The sequence below is a fragment of the Ambystoma mexicanum genome, chromosome 3p (assembly GCF_040938575.1).
Source record: "Ambystoma mexicanum isolate Mex_15411 chromosome 3p, UKY_AmexF1_1, whole genome shotgun sequence".
Lineage (NCBI taxonomy): Eukaryota > Metazoa > Chordata > Amphibia > Caudata > Ambystomatidae > Ambystoma > Ambystoma mexicanum.
The window spans coordinates 1,037,846,100-1,037,861,939 of NC_090925.1; positions in this window are offsets into that span (position 1 = coordinate 1,037,846,100).

Consider the following 15,840-nt stretch of genomic DNA (forward strand, 5'->3'; position numbering starts at 1 on the left):
CGTCAGGTTGAAGATCCGGCAGCCACCCGCTACTGTACTTGGGCTACTAAAGATATTAAGAATATGTATAATCTGAGAGCGAGGGATTCCGTTCAGTGGGACATACGCGACATGCCGAAATTGAAATGGTGTTCCTACCGTTGCCTGGTAATCCAGCAGCGTTCCAGGAAGTGAAGGTGCTGACACAGATCCCAAAAGGAAAACAGAGAGGTTCTGCGTGAAGGGGCTGTAAGGCACAAGGAAAGTAGAATTAGGACAAAGAAACAGGATTGTCCTAGGAAGCAAACTTACGGAGCGTCGTCTTAGAGGAGTAGTGACGCAAGGCCAGGCTGGATGCACTGCTCCAGAAGTGTTCCTGCTTAGGAGAGTGGGCAGAGCTAGCCGTGTAGCAGGGATGGAAGCTGCAATGCTGCACACAGATAATGGTGCCATGTTGGGGGACCTGTAGACATCCACATTGATCTGCCTCCTGCGCCTCCAGAAGGACCATCGGTGCCGTCCAGTCCTAACACCCATGCCCCTTCTGATATAGGCATTTGCTGCCTGGAATTGTCTGTACTATTCAGCTTATTTATGATATTCCAAAAGTCCTGAATATCTTATATCTTTCTTCCCTAATATTTTCAGAATTTTAGAACAAATAATTGGGTAGTATCATTTTGTGTGCTTGTATACAGTTTTTTATATTGTTTTATGCTTCTTTTTCTCTGCATGTATCTATCCTCTGAGATAGGCACAGCTTGTAGTTCTCTTAGGCTTTTCTTAAGATATTTCTCCATTTTTATTTGTTGGGTCACATTTGTTTAATTCGTCTGCATAAACCGGTATTATTCGGCAATGATGTTCTGCAAAGAAACCCTTTGTCCATTTATTGATCTGACTGGCATGTTCTGGGATGGCAACCTCTGTTGGGGCATTCTGGGGGAAAGCAGAATACTGCAGCCTATAATTATTATACAGAAAAGGCTCTTATGCTTCTGTCTGACCAGGAAATGACACTCACTTGGGAATTTAGTATAATCCCAGCTAGATCTGGATTTTTATCTATTTTAGATAATCCCACTTCTATGGTCTGAGATAGTTATGCATGGTCACTTTAAGAATTTGTTGTAATTACCAACTGTCAAAACATCTAAAAAAAATGCAATACTGATGCAAAACAGTACTCTTTTGTTGTTTCAGCTAAAATGTCAAATCATGTGAATTGAACAGGGATAACTCCCCATATCTGACCATTTAACTGTCGCCCTGTCCACAACTTTGTTTGAGCACTTCTCTCAGAAACCTATTTGGGTTTAGTAAATATTTGCTTGGACCTCGCCCACCACCCCTTAGTCCAGATAAAAATAATCTGAACAGGGTTTTACCTAGTGAATCTAACAAGACAATTAGATGATCTATGGCCAGATCTGACCTAGTTCCTTTTTTAGAAAATTGATATTAAACATTTCCAAGATTTCGGAACAATTCTACTCTGTTATTTTTTTACAAGAGAGTGGCATACTCATCCCACTTGTCTGCTTATTGTGCCAACTTGATGTAGGCCAGACCATCATGGTTCAGAGCCCTAGATTATTTCAAAGATCTTATATTAAGAGCAATTTATGGTTGGTCGAACACGATATTGCAGTCTACCCAACTCCCCATATCCTACCATTTAACATTGTCATATTCGAGGTGCTAATAAAAACTACTGCAATTGGCACCCAAATGCACCCCTCACTTGTAGTATAGTACCTCACATCGACCGAATACCCCCAACCAAACTGTGACTCTCTACTCGGAGCACTCAATGCCACCCTCTCAGCATACATCGACCGAAATGCACCTCTGAAACAACTCACTGGCAAACTAAAACCGTCAGCACCCTGGTACACGCAAGAATTCTACCTCAGCAAAAGAGTCATCAGGAAACAAGGGAAAACCTGGCACAGTTCCAGGACCGCATCCGGCCTGGCGCTCCTCAAGAAACTCTGAGCAACCCGACGACAACTAATCAACACAGCCAAGGCCTCCTACAATCAGAACAACATAGCAGAAACCGACAACAAAATCAGAGCCCCCTCCAAAGTGGTCAAGCACTGTGTCAACCCGCTGCCCGTCCATACCACACTCCATCAGAAAATCCATCGCCATCACAGACACACCATACGTTCCTCCTCATGAACTCTCCACACCCTGGAAAACATTCAAGACACTGTCTACAGATGACCTGGTAGAAACCCTGGCCGCCCTCAAAGCCATCCATCCATCCTCAAGAGCCTCCGTGCAGAAGCTCTCCTTTCCTACTTGGAGATCATCAACAGCTCCCTAAATCAAGGCACCTTCCCATCTACCCTAAAAACAGAACAAATCCTCCCTCTACTAAAAAAACCCCTCTGGATCCTGACCACCTAGATAACTATCGCCCCATCACCGTTTTTACCTTCCTAGGTAAGATCATCGAGAAAGCAGTAGCCGCGCAAATGCAGCAACACATTGACACCAATAATCTCCTCCAAACCTATGAATCCGGGTTCAGACCCAGATGCAGCACAGAAACGGCAACCATACAGGTGGTCGATGACGCCCTCAACATCCTTGACGACTGCCACACCTGCCTCCTGGTTCTACTTGACAGAGTACATCACCAGGCACTCACAGACACCCTACATCAGCACGTGTGGATCAGCGACCTTGTCCTACGCTATCTCAAGTCCTACCTCGCCAACCGCCTGCAGTTTGTTCAGATGGACTCCTCTAGACGGCGAGTACTATCCCTCACCTGTGGAGTTCCACAGGATTCCATCCTCTCCCCAGTGATCTTCAATCTATACATGGAGCCGCTGAGAGCCCTCCTAACCACACACAAAATCCTCATCCACCAATACACTGACACACGGCTATAGCTCAAGATCGACTCCATCAAGAATTTCCACAAGCTCAAAACCTGCCTCTCGCTGATCCAGTCTTGGATGTTGAGTGCATACTTGAAGCTCAACCCCCCCCAAGACCGAATTCCTACTCCTCACCATCAACACCGAACACCCCGCCACACAGATCTGCTTATTAACCATGAACCCACAGGGCTTCACACCTGGGCTTGCCTCCAGCGCAACGTCCCTCAGTTTCCACATCGACACACTTTTCCTTCAAGACACACATAGCTAAGAAAACTCAGACAGCTTGGTATCAGCTCTCCAGTCTGTGTAAAGTTAAGCCCTTCCTCGCTCTGGACAGCTTTAGATCCACTGTTCAACCACTGGTCCTATCCCACCTAGATGGGGCAATGTCCTCCTCAAAGGCCTCCTCTGATCATCCTTTGTGCCCCTGAGAAGGGCCCTACATGCAGTGCACCCTCAACAAGGCTCTATCACACGGCCCTCATTCATCTTCACTGGCTCCCACTGCATGCAAAAATCACCTTCAAGTCTTTCTGCATCATCTATAAGGCAGTCACCATCAGGCCACCCAGCCTGCATCGCAGAGAAACTCACTGTCTCCTCAGAGATTATCAACAGCTACCTAACTCAAGGTACCTCCTCATCAACCCTAAAGACAGGACTAATCCTCCCTCTAATAAAGAAACTCACTCTGGATCCCTACAACCTAGGTAACTATTGCCCCATGACCCATCTTCCCTTCCTAAGTAAGATCATTGCGAAAGCAGGAGCTACACAATTGCAGTAACACATCTACAGCCACAATCTCCTCCAAACCTACTAATCCAGGATCAGACCAAGACGCAGTACAGAGACGGCACCATACAGGTGGTCGGCAATGACCTCCGCATCCTTGACGATGGCTACTCCAGCCTGCTGGTTCTACTCAACCTCTTTTGACACAGTAGATCACCAGGCACTCACATACCCCCTGCATCAGTGCATGGGAATCAGCTACCTTGTCATACGCTGGTTCTAGTCCTACCTCGCCAACCGCAAGCAGTTTTTTCCAATGGACTCCTCTAGATTGCCAATGCTACCTGTCACCTGTGGAGTCCCACAGGGTTTTGTCCTCTCCCCAGTGATCTTCAAACTATACATGGAGCCAATGGGAGCCATCTTAGCCACACTCACCATCCACATCCACCAATACGCAGATGATGCGCAGCTATACCTCAAGATCAATGCCATCAAGGACATTCAGAGGCTCAACACCTGCCTCTTGCTGATCCAGTCTTGAATGTCTAGGACGTACTTGAAGCTCAACCCCTACCGACCCAATTCCCACTCCACACCAACAACACCGAACACCCACATATACAGAGCTGGCTTTCAACCATGAACCCGGAGGGATTCACACCCAAGCTCACCTCCGGTGCAAAGTCCCTTGGGTTCCACATGGACAAACACTGCTCCTTCAAGACACACATAGCTAAGAAAACTCTGAGGCCTCCTGCCATACTCCCTTGTGCCCCTGAGAAGTATCTTACACGCAGCTGCATGCCTCATCAAGGATCTATGCAGATACGACAATATCACCCATGTCCTCATCGGCCTTCACCGGCTCCCACTGCATGCACAAATCACCTTCAAATCTTTCTGCATCATCTATAAGGCAGTTGCAGTCAAATCAGCCAACTACATCGCAGAAAAACCCAGCATCTCCGCGGACAGTACACCACCAGAAGCCAGGAGACACGCGCGGAGTTGAAATCTGCTGCCACAAAAAGGAAAGGACAAGCCTTCTCTGCCTATGCCCGAAGACTATGGAAGCTCCTCCCGTTAGCATCAGACTTGCTCCTACAATTCAGAAAATAACTCGAGACCATCTCTTCAAGGAGTCTCTCCTCAACACCTTCACATCAATCCTTGTACCACCTGACTCACTAGACATCTCCTGCCCACCACCCGGTACAGCTGTACCCCTCCTCTGTGTCCCTCTGAATCCTACCCCTGCTGTATATCTGTTCAGGTGTTACCAATGAAAAGCACTCTGTTATGTATCTGTATTGTTGTATACTTCTGTAAAGCGCTATGTTATGTATTTGTGTTGTTGTATACCTTTGTAAAGCACTCGGTTGCTTCTCGAAACTAGGACAGCGCACAACAAATGCATAATAATAACGGTTTCATGTAAACCATCGTTTGGGTGCTTGCCTAAGCACCTAGCATTAAAATCTCCTCTACACAATAGCAGTCATCCTGGTTTCGTTATTGGCGATTCTTCCAATATCAGGTCTAACTCTTTCATCATCATCTTATGTTCAGCTACTTTAGCAGGGTCATATACATGTATAACCATCCCAGAAGACCATGTTAAATTCATGAAAAACAATAAATTGTAACCGCCATAAAGGTTTCCTTCTACACGATTTCCATAAAAGGAGCAGATTGCAAGCTGTGCGTGATTCCTGTTACAAGGCCTCGTTTCAATACATACTAATACCCCCCTCACCACATGGGTCCCACTAATCACGACTCTTATATTAAAAAAACATTGGGCCCCCTTACAAGTTTGTCGGTCCGGAAACAAGGGTGCCAGTAAACTCACCGGCACCCTTGTTTCTGGATCGGCAAACTCTGAGTCTGCCTGCCGGAGCCGCTGTGGCCGACAGGTCTGACCCTGCTGGGCACAGCAGCCACGGTAGGCAGACCGGTCACGGAAGCACCGGCACCGTTATCAACGGTGCCGGTGCTTCCGTGTCCCCACTCCCATAGAGTCCTATGAGACAAAATCTAAGTCCTATGGGACTCTATGGGAATGGGGACATACATTTTACCGGCGCCTGAATGACCAGGCCGCCGGACTTGGCATCTCCCGGTGGCACCGGGAAATCGGGCGCCGGTAAAATTTTACGAGTCCGGCGGCAACCCGCCGGACTCGTAATAAGGCCCATTGTGTCAAGTTAGAAGTTGTAAGACTTTGGGTGCCATTTGGAGCAATTTCTTTTAGCACTTAAATTGTGTGGTATTTTATATACCTCATATTTTTAAAATGCTGGAGGGACATTATAGAAAATACTGTAAGGGTTAAATACAGGCTAGAGCCAAGCAGTACCTTCTAGATTTCCCAAACTGTAAATATCACAGGCAACACCTACACTTTTTTAAGTGGTATTTTCTTTTTAAAAAAGAGTTATTTTAAATCGGTCTTTTTGTATCGATACCACCATACGCGGGGCCTTTGATTTAATAAAGAAATTGAATTTTTAGACATCAAGTAACGTGCTAGTGACAGAATGTATATTAGGTTTCACTACCACCGACAGCTAGCCAAGACAGCCCATTCACATTAAGAGCCCTGCGCTCCTCTTAAAGTCGGTGCCGGGGGCCAGCTCCAGTGCTATGCACCCGGATAGCAACAGAGGCGACCAGGCGTGCAGCGGGAGTGGGATTGTCGCAGCTTTCATTGGGTCATGGTTTCTTGTCTCTGATTGTAAACAGATTTGACTAAAGAGGCAAATTAGAAGTTAATTAGAAGGAACATGATGGATGAACAGCTCTGCAGTGATTGGGGGCGTGGGTGCTCCTGCACTCCAAAGAAATAAATAGCTTTTTTTGAGAGTGACTGATTGGGTGAAGGCTCAGTGTGCTCTCCTGTGGCGGGTGCTGAGGTTGGATTGCAGCAGCGGAACATGTCTGAAATGGCAGGCAAGCCTGGGCTGCGTAACCTGATTAGTAGCAGCTGACTGCGTCCCGTGCACGACCATCTGCCACTATTTCCGAAACCCTGGGTCACAGGAACACGGTATTCCAATGTGTCAAAGACAACCATGTCCTTGAACATCGAGGTCTTGCGAGGAGTGGATGCCTGTAGAGAGACCAGGTAAGATATATCACCAAAAGTGAGCAAGGTGACTATGTCCATGGTCCTCATTACAAGTGTGGCGGTCCAGTAAAAATGCCTGTAATTACGACTAGAGCATTTTTACCGGACTGGCACACTCCAAGTTTGCCAGTCGGTGTCATGTATCCCCCGACAGGTCTGACCGGCTGGGAGATCAGGCCCCTGCTGGCAAACAATTGCCTGCATCACCGGCACCATTTTCTTACAGATCAGGGGCTTAGGTTTTCTAAGGCTCTCATGGGGTGAAATCGTTGACATGCTGGCAGGCCAGTAAGTTCCAGCTACTCTTATTCCCACCATGAAGAATGGGATGCCAAGGAAATTCTCGCCCAAGAGTTCTCCACCTAGGAGAAATGTGTCTGGAATCTCAAGAATTCACAAGAATTGGGCCTCTGGATTTCCTCTATGTGTCCCATGGCTTCCTTTTAAAGGTTGGGTAATGCCCCCAAAAGTGAAATGCAGAATGTTGTGGGTCAAAGATTCAAAAGGTTTGTGACCTGTGAAATTTTGTGGGTCACTTTTATGGGTACGCATCAGCCTACCCCCTGCATCGTACACAGCCCTCCATGATATGATATGGCATTTATAATGCGCATGTACATAAGTGTTGCTAGGCGCGACAAGACAAGGAAGGGGAAACAGATGGAGTACAAAACAACAATCTTACTAGGCCTTGTGTCATTCAGATCGTGCAAGCGCAGGGAAGGGGGAGGGGGGTGGAGAAGTACAGGCAATCCAAAGTGCAGCCAGCGTGTGACTCAGTGCAGGTAGGTGGAAAGTGCATCCAACGGGTGGCTCATAAGTGCAGAGAGAGGGGACTGCAGGGCTATACATACAGATCACAAGTGCTGGGGGAGCCAAAAGGCAGTGCAGGGTGCAACTGGACAGGCAGGGACTTGGGCCTAATTTCAGAGGGTGGCCAGTTGACTACTGCGTGGAACACACTGTCATCAGCAGGGGAGAGGAAGAGAAAAAGCAGAAGCGGAGAGGAAGGTCTTGAGTTGCTTCCGGAACCACAGATGGTTCTGCTCAGGTTTGAGAGAGGCAGGGAGGCTGTTCTCTGCTTGGAAAAGCGGCTGACCCTCAGGGAGTTGGAAGTGGATGAGCGAAGAGCTCGAGATGGGAGATACTTAGGAAGAGGGAGTTGGAGGTAGTGTGGTCCCAGGCCCCAGAAAGCCTTGAGGACAATGCAGAGGGTTTTGAACTTGATCCTTGCTGCCACTAAGAGCCAGAGAAGAGATTTCAGAGCTGGAGAGATACGATCCTTGGGTTTGAGGCCAAGGACAAGTCTCGCAGTCCTGTTCTGGATAAGATGTAGAGGATGGAGAGTAGGGGCAGGAATTTTTAGAAAGAAGCTGTTGCAGTAGTCCAGCCTTGAGAGGACCAGAGCTCTGGAGATAGTGAAATTCTGGGGGAAAGTGAGGAAAGGAAGAATACCTCTGAGGAGGCGCAGCTGATAGTTTGACTTCTTAGAGACGTCTGAGATGTGAGGAGAGAAGGAGCGGGTGAAGTCGAAGATTACCCCAAGGTTCTTAGCCTCACAGTTAGGAGTAGGAAGTGGTCCCACAGTGGGCAGCCAGAGAGAGAGAGAGGAAATGAGGGAGCAGGTGTTCCGATGAGGAGGATCCCAGTCTTACTGGCATTAAGGCAGAGATCATTGGTGGCACACTACTCCTGAATTGCGGACAGACAGTGAGGAATGAGAGAAGGAGTAGAGGCGTCCGAGGGGACCCTGAAAGAGAGCTCGGTGTCATCCGCATAACACTGAAAGTTGGAGCAGAGCGCAGCGATGCAGTGGGCAAGAGGTGTCAGGTATTGGTTGAACAGCCAGGGAGAGAGGTTAGATCCCTGGGGAACACGACAGGTAGAGAGAGAGATAGAAGAAAGGAAGGACCCCAGTAGGACCTGAGAGGGTCAGGCAGTGAAAAAGGAGGTCAGCCAGGCCAGAGCTTGATCAGTGATAACCAGGTTATCACAGAGGCGCTTGAGCAGGATGGCATGGCTGACTGTGTCAAAAGCAGAAGAAAGATCGAGGAGAATTAGGACAGAAGGAAGGATAGAATCAGGGTTGAGAGCAGTCTTCACAGATGTTCAGGAGAGCAGTTTCCAAGCTTCTGGCTGCTCTGAAGCCAGACTGATAGCCAAGGAGACAACCAGCAGATTCAGCATGCGGGTTAAGCTGGGAGATGGCCAGGTTTTCCAAGAGTTTTCCCAGGAAAGGAGTGCTAGAGATCGGGTAATAGTTATCTGGAGAGGAAGGATCAGCAGAGGGCTTCTTGAAGAGGGAGTGCACAAGGGAGTGCTTCAGGGGTAGGGGAAGGTTCCAGTGGCAAAAGCGTGATTGCTGAAATCGGCCAGGGCTGGAGCAACATTGTCAATGGGGTCCTTGATGGTTCTGGAGTAACAGGGAAGAACCTGTTTTGATGAGAGTTTCATAGATCGGACTTGTCTAGAAACATTGTCGGGGTTGAACAGAGGAAAGGAAGAAAAGGGTGGAGGAGAGCAGGCCACAGGCAGGCCAGGAGTGGAGGATGAGGAAGAGGAAGAGGAAGAGGAAGAGGAAGAGAGGGTGGTGTTCTGAGGTTTTTAGATGAAATGAGAAGCCAAAGCAGTGCAGAGGGTCTGGGCGGGAACAGGAGAGGTAGAGACTGGAGCAGGGTTGTCCAGCTCTTTGCAGATTTTTAAGAGTTCGGAGAGAGTTGCTAGATGCCACAGAGACACAGGCTTGGATGTGTGCTCTCTTCTTGGTGAGGACAGGGAGTCTGTACTGCCTTTGGAGCAGGCGGCAGGCCAGTTTGACAGAGGGTGCACCTGTAGCCCTCCACTTCCTCTCAGCCACCCTGCACTTGCGTTTGAGGGTGATGAGGTCAGAGTCGTAACAAGAGTTGCACTTGGATTTGGGCTTCAAGCGGATCCAAGGGGAGACATGCCAGGGGGGAGTGGAAAGGGAAAGTGCAGTTAACTCACAAGTGCAGCCAGTGGGGGTGGCTCATAAGTGCAGAGAGAAGGGACAGTAGGGTTGCAGATACAGACCCTTAAGTGCTGGGTAGCCCAGAGGCTGTGCAAGGACAACTGGACATGCAGGAGCCTGGGCCCGAGTTCAGAGGGTGACCAGTGCGCAGAGCAGTGAGGTGCATTAGCTGGGGAGAGGGAGAGAGAAAGCAGAAGCAAAAAGGTAGGTCTTGAGTTGCTTCTGGAACCAGAGTTGGTTATGCTCAAGTTTGAGAGAGGCACCGAGGCTGTTCCAGAGGGAGGCACCAGCCAAGGAGATAGATCTGCCGCTAACTCTCTGCTTGGAGAACCAGATGCTGAAAATAGAGAAAATAGACGGCAGCATCCGGAGAGATTGGTCTGCATAGAGCAGGTAAGCCATCCTGGATAGACCGAAATCTGAGACACTGGAATCAATAGGAGTCTCCTTAATCTGATATATATCCTATATTTATCTATAGGCTTTTTGCGAACTGGGACTACATACTGGATCTCAAGAAGTGGGCCACTGGGACCCTGACTAGTGTTCTGGCTACTACCAAAAGGTAGGGAGTGCAGCAGTACATTTTGTGACCTTTGAAATTACTTTAGACGCATCGACTCGTTCTACTAAAATTACATGTCACACTTCCTCATTTTTAACATGTACATACATATATGCTCTTTCATTTATAGACACAAAACCAATTTTAAAATCCACCCAAATGTATTTATGTCCTGACGAAGGCCGCGATTGATAGGGACAACAGTTAGTGTTCAAGAGACGTCTGAAACACACTGTGTCGACTTTCCAAGAAGCAATGACAATACTGCAAACAAATGTCAGGTCATAACCTACATAAAAAGTACTAGCAAGGTTTGAAAGGTCTCTGAATGAGCCAAGGGTTTGTTTACTCCTTACACATATATGTTGGATCTATGTTGAATATAGGTCTCATGCTGGAAATATTGTTTTTTTTTTGTCTGAAAATCTAAATGGATTCAAAGGGATGTTACAGAAATATGTTGAAACATCTAAACGTTGTCTGTAAAATGTGAACATAAGAATGTTTTTTAACTTTTGATATATAAATAAAAATTATATTTTGGGTAAATAACTCCAAGTCTGTTAGTAAAAATATATTAAAGTGGTTTTCGTGTGATATGAAGGTCTTGATAATTTTGCCCGCTCATGCAGGACACAATGCAAGGGTACATGTGAGGTGCGTGGATTACAAATCTCTACTATTTTTAAAGATGAGACTCCCTTCCCAATATGCCATACATGGGCAAGGACTCTCCCAGAGAGCGGGAATGGGCGGGAGCAGAGCTAATCACATGTTGGAAAGTCCCATATGTATTTGAATCTGCCCAAACCCTAGACGCTTTCAGACGGCACTTGCCTGCTGGGAACTCTTTCAATTCAACCAAATGTCAATCCACATCCAATTATCCCACCTCTTTCCCACCACACTAAAAGAGGCGAGTCTCTATGGGTTTCTCTATGTCCCTCACTCTTCAAAACCCCCTCCCCCACAACACCACTCGATGCATTGTTCCCTGTCCCTCTCTGTCTTCTCTCACGTGTTTTCTGTCTGGGTAGACTAGCCTATCGTGTTATTTGTGAGATGTCCGATTAAGCATGTTCACCCAAGAGGCCAATATGGGTTGGAAAATGTTGGCCACATCCGTTGCTACCCGACATATAACTTACTCGTCCCCCACCCTTATTGACTTAGAAGAGGCAGCCCACCAGTTGGTATGTGATCCGATTTCCTCCCCGCCTTCCAGTTTCACCAACCGAGCTGAAATCTCTGACTAGCTCTCATACAGAGTCGCACACTGCTCTATCTACACTACCCCCTGAAAACTGGGCCACAAGGAAACTGGAGCGATTTACTAACATGCAGTTCCCCTGAGAGGCATTGTAGGCTTAGGCATGCCACTCTGCTTTACATATAACTACATATAGTTGACTACCTCAGTTCTACTGGTCTCTGCTACCTGTTATGAATTAAGGTTTCTCCATATGCATTTCCCAGAGGTTCAAGCCATGTTCCCATCTTGCTTATCCTCACTACTCCTCTGCATTACACAAACATATGCACCTCAGTCTTCAATTTCAGACACTATTTAATGCCATTTGCAGACTGCACTCCACATTTGCCTCTCTGAGCTGGCACATTGCATTAAAATGAGACCTGTCCTGGGAGGATAGCTCAGGGGCAATGTGCTTGCCTTGGAAACAAGATGACGCGAAGCAACACAGGTTCGATCCCCGGGTCAGTGCTTGGAAACCTCTGGGTATTAAGCACATTATAAATAACCAATCATATCATCATATTCTGCTTAAGTCGAACAGCAAGAAATTATTATTCAGAGCTGAGGAGTTATTTTTCATCCAGAATTCGGCTAAATACTTACTCGAAGCTGAAGTTCAGTACACCCGTACTCCAATGCTGTTTGGGAGATGTGGGGGTTAGGATGCCAGGCCGCAGTATGGCTTTGGGGCATATTATAGGTCCGTGGTGATGGCAATAGTCTATCCACTCTCTGAGGTTTCTAATTTGTTACCTTTGGTGAACTTGAATTACCTTTATGAGCCACCTGCGAAGATCTAAAAGTGTTTAGTACTCAAACCACCCAAAGTTGGATGTCATACGTTTTTCATAACCCTCCAACCCTCAACCCTATTACTTAATTACACAAACCTGTAAATCCGATGATGTTCATTTCAGCAATCTGTGTAGTCTATCTGAAGCAAAGATTTTTATTTAATTTATTTATGCATTTAGAGTAATGAGTTCGGGCCTTGCCAAAACACAGATCAAAACAAATTACAACATTTCTCTAATAGAAAGCCACCCACCCAAGGAGTTTTGGCTATGCCAAACTGCCCTCTGCCCCACCTGTTTCAAGCTCAGTGGCTGTCTAGCTTTGCTGGACTGCTTCCCTCTTCCACAGCCTGTGCCCCATCCTGGAATGCAACATGTATGGTTCTACACTTTCCCTTCTCCACCTGTTCCTAACCTTCTTAAGTGTGACCACAAATCTTAGTCCAATGGAGGCTCGATGATGCTGCTCCCCCCATAGCTTTGGATCAGCACCTGTATCCTGCAGCCTGTGGCTGCCCCACTGAGCCTGGTGGGCGTCTTAGCCTCTTACCTAGCACCAAAAGGTGTTTGACCTCCACCAACCCTGATGTTGTTGTCCCCACAGAAGCGTTGTCTACCTAGAGGAAATAAGAGGGATGAACCAAACAGCCCCCTGCTGCTGCTGTTCCTTTCTAGAAAAATACAATTTAGGTGGGAGACTTGGAGCTTGGTGGTCTTTTCTGCAGATGTTGTCTGTGACAAGCGAGGAAACTGCATGCTTGGGGACTTTTTCCGAGTCCCCAACTCGCCACGCTCCAAAGTCTCCAACTCTGTGTCAGATTCTGTTTTTTTTTCCTTCACTGCCCTGAATCATTTTCGAATGTCACCTGTCTTCACTCCTCCTTCCACCCCCTACTATTGCCCCAAGCCTTTCTCCTCTCTATCCTAGTATTTTGAAATGGTCTTAAAGTGAAATAACGCACTATGTAAAGCATACATGCGTACCATGATTTTAGTGAGTAGGCTATTGGTCTGCTATTTTTAAGCAATATAGGGTATTGGGGGCAATAGCTGAATGAATTGCAGTAGTGGCACCAAAGCCTTATTTGTTGTATGAAACCAACTTGTTTAATTTGGAAACCGGACCATGCCATTGCAGTTGCCTTTTGCTGTTTCCATGCGTATTTGGAGGTGAGTCTGTCTTCCCTGCAAAGCACCTGATTACTACATCAGCTGTAGGGTTAATTAGGATTGTGGCCTTTTTTTGTTTAAAGCCAAGCAGAGCCTCTTAGCCCTAAAAGAAAGCACATGGTTGGGTCAAGTCTCTGCCTGATCCTAGCCAAAGGTATAAATGTAATGGGGACTATTTGCTTAGGGACTTTTTTACTATTGCTAAGCCCCTTTCTGGAGCTCTGTGACTCTTCTCTTTTCATAACACTTGCAAGACATGTGTGCTTTAATGTAATGTCCAAACAGCCTCTTCATCATCAAATAATCTTTATTTTAGTATACTATAACAAACCACACGAGAGAACCTCTCATCACAGTTTCTGATCCAAGATGGTCATTTAGAGCTTTCATAGATGAATTATTCAGGGAACCACGGATGCTTTCCCATGGAAACCTTTATAAGCGTCTCAGGGAAGATTCATTCCCCTGGTGAATGCCGGAACTCATTATGAGCAGAAACCGGTTGACTATTGTGTGGATGAGTGTTGTTTATCTACGTAGATATCTCACTCAACAAATAGTGTTTTAAATATGTTTTTTATTACAACACAAAACCTGCCTGGAGTTGATATAAAATGGTTGCAGGTTTTGTGTTGTTTAAGGTCTAATTATATGTCAGTAGCTTAGGGAATTTTAGAAGTTTTGGATTGGGTTGCTACCATGGCATTACTGAGAGTAACTTGACTGTCGATGTTGCATAAGAATTCTGTGTATAGTGTCCAGTGGAAGTTCTGTGAGTACTTCTGATCTTTTATTTTAAATGGGCATTACACAAGCACTTTCCTAGCAAAGGAAACACCCCAGACATAGGGAAAGGTCAATAGTTCTTCTATATCCCCATGTATTGGAAAGAGAAGTTCAATGACACAGTTTCACATTATGATATTTAATTAGAGGTCAAGAGAAGAGGGTGACTTTAACTTGAATGTGCCCTTTGGGGTGTTTGACCCTGCACTAATATATGCTTCTCAGCCGTCTTTTCTTATGCACGCTCATGTTTCTCTAGAGTAGCACCCCAAAGAGGCCCCTAGTTTCTAACATCTACCATTTACCTCACACCTGGCGGCCCATACCACTTAAACCCACTTTCTATGACCTTCCTACAACACACCAACGCAGCACATGCACCACCACGAATAAGCTTGTCCAGGCTGGGGTGATGCCTAGGGACACATGAAGCAACTTGCTCAACCTGAGATATTACTCTGCAACAAACTCATCACCATACATTTCTCACATACGCACTAGCAGATCAAGGTTCTCGGATCTGCTTGCAAAGCATTTTAGAAATGTAGATTTTTTTCCCACTAATCCTCTAACCACCCTCTCCGCTTCTATTACAGGACCCAAAGTAACATGAGACAATGCCAATTGGGGAAGCCATGGTTTATAAGGACAAAAAACCTGATGTGGTATAGCACAAATGTGGCATGGTGGAGCAGGCTGATTGAGTTCATTTGTAGCTGCTAACAGGGGCTGACCCGTATCTACTGGTTAACTTTCGACCTGTGTCTCACCTTTCATACTACTCTAAAGTGCTCAAAAAGGGTTGTGATCAACTGTCTTCCCAATTTCTTAGCCCTCCACAACTTTTGAGACCTCCTACAAGCAGGCTTCTGCTCCTGTCATTCCACGGAAACTGATCTCATGAATGTGTCCAACTTCATCGCCTCTGCTAAGCACCTCAAACTACCCTCTATCCTAATTCTCCTTGACCTGTCTACTGCCTTTGACACTGTTGATCACTCTGATCTTCTTCATGCTCTGTTTCTTCTTGGGATTCACGATAAAGCCCTTGCCTGGACTGACTCCTACCTTGCACCTCACCAAATGCTCTATCTCCTGGAGCAACAGCACTTCTCAACTCACTCCTCTAACTGATGGTGCCCCACCAGGCTCGGACTTGGCTCAGCTCCTTTTTATACTCTACACCACTGTTCTTGGGGCACTAATTTCCTCCTTTGGGTTCTCATACCAACTCTTCGTGGACAAAACCTAAATGTTCTTCTCTTATTCTGAACTCTTCTCTGATCTCTCTATCAACATTTCCAACTTTCTCTCTGCCATTAAACATTGGATGGCTTTGTAGTCTCTGATGTTAAACTCTACCAAAGCAGAGGTGCTCTTCTTCCTCTCTCTCATATCTTCCTCTTCCTATCCAGTTCCCACCTGACACACTCCCCTACTCTTCTTCAGCTAGAAACCTTAGCATCATATATGACCCTTCTCACACCTTCTCTACTTTCATCCACAAAACTGGAACTGCACCTCGCCTCAA